This window comes from Aegilops tauschii, chromosome 3 (genome assembly GCF_002575655.3).
Source record: "Aegilops tauschii subsp. strangulata cultivar AL8/78 chromosome 3, Aet v6.0, whole genome shotgun sequence".
NCBI lineage: Eukaryota > Viridiplantae > Streptophyta > Magnoliopsida > Poales > Poaceae > Aegilops > Aegilops tauschii.
Genome location: NC_053037.3, coordinates 183,616,781 through 183,627,227, shown reverse-complemented (window position 1 = coordinate 183,627,227; position 10,447 = coordinate 183,616,781). Strand labels below are relative to the sequence as shown.

At 39.9% G+C, this 10,447-nt stretch overlaps 1 long non-coding RNA gene across 1 annotated transcript; it reads left to right on the top strand.

The window, feature by feature from the left end:
• Positions 1 to 7,075: 7,075 nt before the first annotated feature.
• LOC120975444 (uncharacterized) lies at positions 7,076 to 9,628 on the top strand. Its single transcript, XR_005771208.2, has 3 exons — positions 7,076 to 7,372; positions 7,448 to 7,701; positions 8,904 to 9,628. It is a non-coding gene; the product is annotated as an uncharacterized lncRNA (long non-coding RNA).
• Positions 9,629 to 10,447: the final 819 nt, after the last annotated feature.

Here is a 10,447-nt window from a genome sequence, read left to right as displayed (position 1 = left end):
TGATAACTTCAAAGGGAAAACTCAATCCATTACAAGAGAGTAGAGGGGGAGAAACATCATAAGATCCAACTATAATAGCCAAGCTCGCGATACATCAAGATCGTGCCAAATCAAGAACACGAGAGAGAGATCAAAAGACATAGCTACTGGTACATACCCTCAGCCCTGAGGGTGAACTACTCCCTCCTCGTCATGGAGAGCACCAGGATGATGAAGATGTCCACTGGTGAGGGATCCCCCTTCCGGCAGGGTGCCGGAACAGGGTCCCGATTGGTTTTTGGTGGCTACAGAGGCTTGCGGCTGTGGAACTCCCGATCTAGGTTATGTTCTGGGGCTTCCTGTATATATAAGAGGTGTTGGCGTCGGGAACAAGTCAGGGGGGGTCTCCGAGGCGGCTGATGTCTACTACACAACCTTCTTCTTGTGGATGTTGTTGGGCCTCCAAGTGCAGAGGTTTGTTGGACAGCAGCAAATTTCCCTCAAGTGGATGACCTAAGGTTTATGAATCCGTGGGAGACGTAGGATGAAGATGGTCTCTCTCGAACAACCCTGCAACCAAATAACAAAGAGTCTCTTGTGTCCCCAACACACCCAATACAATGGTAAATTTTATAGGTGCACTAGTTCGGCGAAGAGATAGTGATACAAGTGCAATATGGATGGTAGATATAGGTTTTTGTAATCTGAAAATGTAAAAACAGCAAGGTAGCAAGCGATAAAAGTGAGCACAAACGGTATTGCAATGCTAGGAAACAAGGCCTAGGGTTCATACTTTCACTAGTGCAAGTTCTCTCAACAATAATAACATAATTAGATCATATAACTATCCCTCAACATGCAACAAAGAGTCACTCCAAAGTCACTAATAGCGGAGAACAAACGAAGAGATTATTGTAGGGTACAAGACCACCTCAATGTTATTCTTTCGGATCGATCTATCATAGAGTTCGTACTAGAATAACACCTTAAGACACAAATCAACCAAAACCCTAATGTCACCTAGATACTCCAATGTCACCTCAAGTATCCGTGGGTATGATTATACGATATGCATCAAACAATCTCAGATTCATCTATTCAACCAACACATAGAACTTCAAAGAGTGCCCCAAGGTTTCTACCGGAGAGTCAAGACGAAAACGTGTGCCAACCCCTATGCATAAGTTCACAAACGGAACCCGCAAGTTGATCACCAAAACATACATCAAGTAGATCACGTGAATATCCCAATACCACCACAGATAAGCACATGCAAGACATACATCAAGTGTTCTCAAATCCTTAAAGACTCAATCCGATAAGACAACTTCAAAGGGAAAACTCAATCCATTACAAGAGGGTAGAGGGGGAGAAGCATCATAAGATCCAACTATAATAGCAAAGCTCGCGATACATCAAGATCGTACGATCTCAAGAACACGAGAGAGAGAGAGAGAGAGAGAGAGAGAGAGAGAGATCAAACACATAGCTACTGGTACATACCCTCAGCCCCGAGGGTGAACTACTCCCTCCTCGTCATGGAGAGCGCCGGGATGATGAAGATGGCCACCGGTGAGGGATCCCCCCCTCTAGCAGGGTGCCGGAACAGGGTCCCGATTGGTTTTTGGTGGCTACAGAGGCTTGCGGCGGCGGAACTCCCGATCTATTCTGTTCCTCGATGTTTTTAGGGTATATGGACATATATAGGCGAAAGAAGTCGGTCAGGGGAGCCATGAGGGGCCCACAAGGGTGGGGGCGCGCCCAGGGGGTAGGGCGCGCTTCCCTGCCTCGTGGCTTCCTCGAAGCTTCCCTGACGTCTACTCCAAGTCTCCTGGATTGCTTCCGTTCCAAAAATAACTCTCCCGAAGGTTTCATTCCATTTGGACTCCGTTTGATATTCCTTTTCTTCGAAACACTGAAATAGGCAAGAAAACAACAATTTGGGCTGGGCCTCCGGTTAATAGGTTAGTCCCAAAAATAATATAAAAGTGTTTAGTAAAGCCCATAAACATCCAACACAGATAATATAATAGCATGAATACTTCATAAATTATAGATACGTTGGAGACGTATCAGCATCCCCAGGCTTAATTCCTGCTCGTCCTCGAGTAGGTAAATGATAAAAGAAATAATTTATGAAGTGTGAATGCTAGCAGGTGCACAAGTTTGATCAATGATAATTTTAATCACCCTTTCTAGCATCATCATATGTCATAACAGTAGCTCATCTCATAAAACTTTTCATGATCAAGTAGCAAACTATTCACATGTTAAAGTATAGATCATAAACTTTCTTGAAAACTAACAAACCGTGTTATTAGTCATCAAACAATTACAATTCATCTTATTTTCAGGAAGGGTCTATGTCAGAGCTTTGATTCAGCAAACTTCACATACTCAACTATCAGTTAGTCTTTCACAATTGCTAACACTCACGTGATATTTATGGGTTCAAAGTTTTAATCAGACACAGAGAAAGATAGGGGCTTATAGATTCGCCTCCCAACCTTTTACCTCAAGGGTAATGTCAACAATAATAGTTCATGATGCCTCACATCCAATTGGATATATATAACAGGATGTTTCCAACACAATGTGCTTGCCAAAGGATAAAATGTAAAAAGGAAAGGTGAAGATCACCATGAATCTTGCATAAGGTATAAGACAAGAATAAAAGATAGGCCAGGGAAGCAGAGGTTGTCATGCGCTTTTATAATTGGATGCACAAAATCTTAATGCGAAAGAACGTCACTTTATATTGCCACTTGTGATAGGGACCTTTATTATGCAGTCCGTCGCTTTTATTGCTTCCACATCACAAGATCGTATAAAGCTTATTTTCTCCACATTAATAGATCATACATATTTAGAGAGCATTTTTTATTGCATGCACCGATGACAACTTACTTGAAGGATCTTACTCAATCCATAGGTAGGTATGGTGGACTCTCATGGCAATACTGGTTTAAGGGATGTTTAGAAGCACAAGTAGTATCTCTACTTGGTGCAAAGAATTTGGCTAGCATGAGGGGGAAAGGCAAGCTCAACATGTTGAATGATCCATGACAATATACTTTATTTCGGATATAAGAAAACATAACCCATTACGTTGTCTTCCTTGTCCAACATCAACCTTTTAGCATGTCATATTTTAATGAGTGCTCACAATCATAAAAGATGTCCAAGATAGTATATTTATATGTGAAATCTCTCTTCCCTCAATATTCTTTCATGAATTGTTCGAGTGACCAATACAATGTTTGCCAACCTTCAATAAATTTACCACCTCTACTTCTTATATGTGAAGTCATTACTCCCCATGGGATAAGCATATAAAACATATATAATTTCAGATTTATGATATTCAAATCATTCAACTATTTACTCATAGGATATAAGTGAAGCACACGAGTAAATGACAAACTACTCCAAAAAGATATAAGTGAAGATCAATGAGTAGTTAAATAATTATTTAGCTATGTGAAGACTCTCCCATTTAATAATTTCAGATCTTGATACTTTATTCAAACATCAAGCAAAACAAAATAAAATGACATTCTAGGAATAGCAAACATCACGTGAAGAAGCAAAAACTTAGGATCAACCGATACTAACCGATAGTTGTCGAAGAAAAAAGGTGGGATGCCAACCGGGGCATCCCCAAGCTTAGACGCTTGAGGCTTCTTGAAATATTATCTTGGGATGCCTTGGCCACCCCCAATCTTGAACTTTTGTGTCTCCTTAATCCCTCTCATATCACGGTATCACTAAATCTCAAAAGCTTCATCCACACAAAACACAACGAGGACTCGTGAGATAAGTTAGTATAAACCAATGCAAAAAACCTTATCATACTCTACTGTAGCAAATAACTAAAATTATTATTCAACATTTCATACTAAATTCCTCTGCATATTTAATAGTCCTATCCTCAAATAGAATCATTAAAGAAGCAAACATATGCAAACAATGCAAACATAACAGCAATCTGCCTAAACAGGACAGTCTGTAAAGAATGCAGCAAGATCCATACTTCCCTAGCTCCAAAAATTATGAAAGAAAATTCCCACTTTAGTAAATTTATCAGAGCTTATTATGCAAAAGGTTTAAACATTTTATCACATCCTGAATTTTCTAGGGAATTTTTGCAACAGCGGTAAACTTTCTGTTTTCAAATAGCAACATGTAGACTTGTAAAATAGGCATAGTAAAGGCTATCAATGCCAATTTTATTGAAATAAAAGATGCAAAACATTGTTCTAAATAACAGCAAGAAAATCCTAACAAAATAATTTGAAGTTCCAAGCAAAACACATATCATGTGGTGAATAAAAATATAGCTCCAAGTAAAGTTACCGATGAACGAAGACGAAAGAGGGGATGCCTTCCGGGGCATCCCCAAGCTTAGGCTCTTGGTTGTCCTTGAATATTACCTTGGGGTGCCCTGGGCATCCCCAAGCTTAGGCTCTTGCCACTCCTTATTCAATAGTTCATCAAATCTTTACCCAAAACTTGAAAACTTCACAACACAAAACTTAACAGAGAACTCGTAAGCTCCGTTAGTATAAGAAAATAAATCACTACTTAGGTACTGTTGTGAACTCATTCTAAATTCATATTGGTGTAATATCTACTGTATTCCAACTTCTCTATGGTTCATACCCTCCGATACTACTCATAGATTCATCAAAATAAGCGAACAACACATAGAAAACAGAATCTGTCAAAAACAGAACAGTCTGTAGTAATCTGTATCAAACGTATACTTCTGGAACTCCAAACATTCTTAAATAAATTGGTGGACCTGAGGAATTTGTCTATTAATCATCTGCAGAAAGAATCAACCTAAAAGCACTCTCCAGTAAAAAAACGGCAGCTTAATCTCATGAGCGCAAAAGTTTCTATTTTTTACAGCAAGATCATAAAGACTTCACCCAAGTCTTCCCAAAGGTTCTACTTGGCACAAACACTAATTAAAACTTAAAACCACATCTAACCAGAATCTAGATAGATTATTTATTGCTAAATAAGAGCAAAAAGCAAGAAACAAAAATAAGATTGGGTTGCCTCCCAACAAGCGCTAACGTTTAACGCCCCTAGCTAGGCATGATGATTTCAATGATGCTCACATAAAAGATAGGAATTGAAACATAAAGAGAGCATCATGAAGAATATGACTAGCACATTTAAGTCTAACCCACTTCCTATGCATAGGTATTTTGTGAGCAAATAACTTATGGGAAGAATAATCAACTAGGATAGGAAGGCAAAACAAGCATAACTTCAAAACTTTAAGCACATAGAGAGAAAACTTGATATTATTGCAATTCCTACAAGCATATGTTCCTCCCTCATAATAATTTTTAGTAGCATCATGAATGAATTCAACAATATAACCATCACATAAAGCATTCTTTTCATGATCTACAAGCATAGAATTTTTATTACTCTCCACATAAGCAAATTTCTTCTCATGAATAATAGTGGGAGCAAACTCAACAAAATAACTATCATGTGAGGCATAATCCAATTGAAAAGTAAAATCATGATGACAAGTTTCATGGTTATCATTATTCTTTATAGCATACATGTCATCATAATAATCATCATACTTAGCAACTTTGTTCTCATAATCAATTGGAACCTCTTCCGAAATAGTGGATTCATCACTAAATAAAGCCATGACTTCTCCAAATCTACTTTCATTATCACAATAATATTCAACATCCTCCAAAATAGTGGGATCATTACTTCCTAAAGTTGACACTCTTCCAAACCCACTTTCATCAATATAATCATCATAAATAGGAGGCATGCTTTCATCATAATAAATATTCTCATCAAAACTTGGGGGAAAAAAATATCATCTTCGTCAAACATAGCATCCCCAAGCCTGTGGCTTTGCATATCATTAGTATCATGGATATTCAAGGAATTCGTACTAACAACATTGCAATCATGCTCATCATTCAAAGATTTAGTGCCAAACATTCTAATGCATTCTTCCTCTAGCAATTGAGCACAATTATCGGAATCCTTATTTTCCTGAAAGACGTTAAAAAGATGAAGCATATGAGGTACCGTCAATTCCATTTTTTTGTAGTTTTCTTTTATAAACTAAACTAGTGATAAAACAAGAAACTAAAAGATTCGATTGCAAGATCTAAAGATATACCTTCAAGCACTCACCTCCCCGGCAACGGCGCCAGCGGCCACGAGGTAGGGGGCGCGCCCCCCGCCCTCGTGGGTGCCCCGGGACTCTTCTGGCCCATCTCCGATACTCCGTGGGCTTCTTCTGGTCCAAAAATAATCTCCGTGAAATTTCACGTCAATTGGATTCCGTTTGGTTTTCCTTTTCTGCGATACTCAAAAACAAGGAAAAACAAAAACTGGCACTGGGCTCTAGGTTAATAGGTTAGTCCCAAAAATCATATAAAATAGCATATAAATGTATATAAAACATCCTAGATGGATAATATAATAGCATGAAACAAGAAAAAATATAGATACATTGGTGTAACATCCCAAATTTTTAGATTTGGAATGTTAATATGTCATTGTTTTTGCCATCGTGATTTCTATGCTTATTTAATTTTTTTGAATATTTAAAGTGTTTTCCAACTCAAGGCAATATATTTGGAGTGGAGATAATATGACTTCTCCCCTATTAATTATATTTGGAAAACACTAGGAATATATTCTGGTGTCTACCTAAATTATTTCGTCTTTATAGAAACTCAAATTTATTTTATAGTTGTTATTATATTGCTCTTTATGCGCTTTTGTTGCATAAAATATATTTTTTCAAATTTTATTTGTGTTGTAAAAATGTTCACTGTTTTATATAGTGGTAATAATGTTTTACTGTGTGTTTGTATTAATTTTGGAATTCTATAGGTATTTTGTATTTTAGACATATTTATTTGTTGTGCGGTATAAATATTTTAGACAGTTTTTATTGCTTACTGGGCGGCAGCCCATCACTGTGCGCGACCAGCGGCCCAACTATCCCTTCGCCCCCGCGCGCCATGCAGCCAAGCAGCTAGCAGGCCAGCCCAGCAGCAGCACCGCAGGCCACGACCCCTTTCCCTTTTTTTTTCTTCTTCTTCACACCCAAGTCCTGCTGACACTGGACCCCGCCAGGTCGTCTTCATCCTAGAGACGAACTCCTGCACGCGCACGAGTTCTTCACTGTCCCGATCTAAATCCTCATCCAATCGACTCATCTGTTGCCCCTAGTACATGCATGACCCCATATAAATACTCCCTGTGTCCTACTCGTTCGAGTTTTGCCAAAATCACCATCGCCCGTGCCCTAGGTCGATTTCGCGATCTCGCCGGAGTTCCGCCGTCGCAGAAGCTTTTCCTCGGTCGATTTCGCCGCCATCAGCAGGTCTTTGCACCTCTATTACCCTCTGTTATCTTCCCCTTGGTCTCCTCTCCGTCCCTTACCTTCTAAAGCACGCAGGGGAGCACCAGGACGACGCCCGCAACCCCGACCCGAAGATCACCGCCGCCACCAACAACGGACGCCCCGCTTCGACCTGCTTCAACCCAACGTCCCCGACGATCACCAGGACCACCTCGACCCCCTCGTCGATCGGTACCTCTCCGCCCCCTTCACTGACTCCCAGGGCCACGGGAACGGCCGCCGGCAACAACCTCGAGCCGCTCGCGCCGTCATCTTCCTCAAGTCCGGTGACCACCTCGATCTGTTCTCCGGTGAGTCAACACGCATCGTCCGATCTCTCTCCGAGGGCCAAGATTAGATCTATTTTTTTCTTAAAGCCGAACCGTTTTCCTCTAAATAGCGACCGTTCTTTGCTTAAGGCTAGCAGCAAACACCCTACGGCCACTCACAGATTGCCACGTGGCACATCCACAGCAGCCGCAGCAGTTCTTCCAGGAAAGCTGTTTTGGCACAATTTTTGTTTTTAGATTTCATATCAAATGTTCATTTAGGTATATCTTGAGATCCGTATATCCAAATTCACCGATTCTTTTTCCTGTGTACTCCTAGAGTCCAGAGAATACTACAGAACCAAAATTTCACATTTTTGAACTATTCAAATTTGAATTTGTTTAAATTTGAATTCGAACTTCTGGAGGCCATATCTTTTAAACCACTGATCCAAATTAGTTGATTCTTTTTGCATTGTGATCCTACTGGCATGTACATAATATATACCTACGGATATGTTCTATTAATTAAGCTTTTATTTGAATTATTTCTTGTTGGCTTTATTGTGATTTATGTGACTATGGTTTATTTATCGGTGCCTTCGTTAATCGTATAAATTGTTCGGAGTGTGAAGCAGATTGGAATTAAGCGTTAGAGTACATCAACACCGTTCAAGGCAAGTTGCACTTTTGATTATGCTCATCCTATATGTCTGTTGTGCACTGTTATGATATGTTATATGCTTGGTATGCCTCTTATATTGCGTGTCGCCATGTGCGTGTCCTGTTTGCATTGTTTAATTGTATGCTTGGATTTGCTATGGTAGACGTGGGTATGTGTCGAGTGGTGCATGGAAGTGGTGAGTCTTTATAGCTGTAGGCTCGGGACTTTTTCTCAGGTGAATGCGTCAATGGCTAAGCGCTCTATTGTCCCTAGAGAATGCGCCATGACTGAGCGCACTTGGGTTGTCGGAGCTTTTTCTCACGTGAATGCGTCACTGGCTGAGCGCTCTATTGTCCCTAGAGAATGCGCCAGGACTGAGCGCACTTGAGACATCTTGAAGATCTTTATCATCTGTGTTGTTTGCACCTTGCCTATGTCGTGGAGGTAGGTGAAGGTAGTTCTTGAGTGTTTTGTTTGTCATGCTTTGCTTTGTAGATGTAGGTTTGCTTTATCATTACGTGTAATTTGCCAATACATTCAATGTATTGACCCTATGTGGCTGCAACTTATCATGTTGCAGGATATTCAGGTGATCAGTGAGATACAGTAAGGTCGCGAGTCTTCACTCAGCATTTTCGCCAGTGGGCATTGATGGGATTCATCGTTTATTATGCTAGCTTTCCGCTGTTATTATTGAATAAAGCTAGCTATGTGCTACTCAGTTTGTAATACCTTATGAATTCTGGATCATACGTTATAGTAAACGATGCACTTGTTATTTGATATTCATATGTACTGTGTGTGCTAGCGAGTCGATCCAGGGACTAGCACTGTAAGCACAGAGACATCGAATCTTATCAGGTTCGGGTCATTACAGTTGGAGACGTATCAGAGTACATAGCTGCTTCGGAAGCAGCAAATGAAGGAGTCTGGATGAAGGAGTTCATATCCGATATAAGTGTAATACCAAGTGCATCGGGTCCAATGAAAAACTTTTGTGACAATACTGGAGCAATTGCCTTGGCGAAGGAATCCAGATTTAACAAGAGAACTAAACAAATCAAAAGACGCTTCAATTCCATCCACGATCAAGTCAAGGAGGGAGACATAGAGATTTGCAAAATACATACGGATCTGAATGTTGGAGACCCATTGACTAAGCCTCTTCCACGAGCAAAACATGATCAACATCAAGACTCCATGGGTGTTAGAATCATTACAATGTAATCTAGATTATTGACTCTAGTGCAAGTGGGAGACTGAAGGAAATATGCCCTAGAGGAAATAATAAAGTTGTTATTTATATTTCCTTATATCATGATAAATGTTTATTATTCATGCTAGAATTATATTTGTAGCGACCAGACCTCAAACAGTCTGTGCTGCTGTGCACCAGTGTCATCCCTGGATCAGTAATGCTGACACGCACAGTACAAATGGAGGATTTATAACAGAGTAGCAATCACACACTTATTACAACGAGTATCTCAAGAGAGAAATAAGTATGACAAATATGGCTTAAGGCCATCTAAAAACGATAACAGCGGAAGACTTGGAAGATAAGTGAGTCCATCAACTCCAACGGCATCACTGAGTATAAGACCACGACCTAAGGCACCTTACTCGTCGTCTGAAAAGTCTGCAACATGAAACGTTGCAGCCCGAAAACGGGTCAGCACATGGAATATGCTGGCAATGTAACACATAGAGAGTAATGAATATAATAATGCTATACTACATGGATATATGGCTGGTAGAAGGCTCTATGGTTACAGTTTTGCGAAAAGCCAATTTTTCCCTACTGCAAAGGAATAAATTTTATTTAACTATCATGGTGGTTGTTAAACATTGAGATGGTTGACAGCATCTCAATCCCAATTAAGTATCATCATTAACCCAACAAAATTAATTAAAGTAACATGATGAGATTCACATGATAATCCAAATACTAGATACTCAAGATATCCATAACCGGGGACACGACTAATCATGATTAGTTTGTACACTCTACAGAGGTTTGCACACTTTTCCCCACAAGACTCGATCGCCTCCGCTTGATTCTCGCACAACATGATGTTTGAGAAACGGATGACCGAGACACAGTCTTTCAGAAGTGTTTGCACC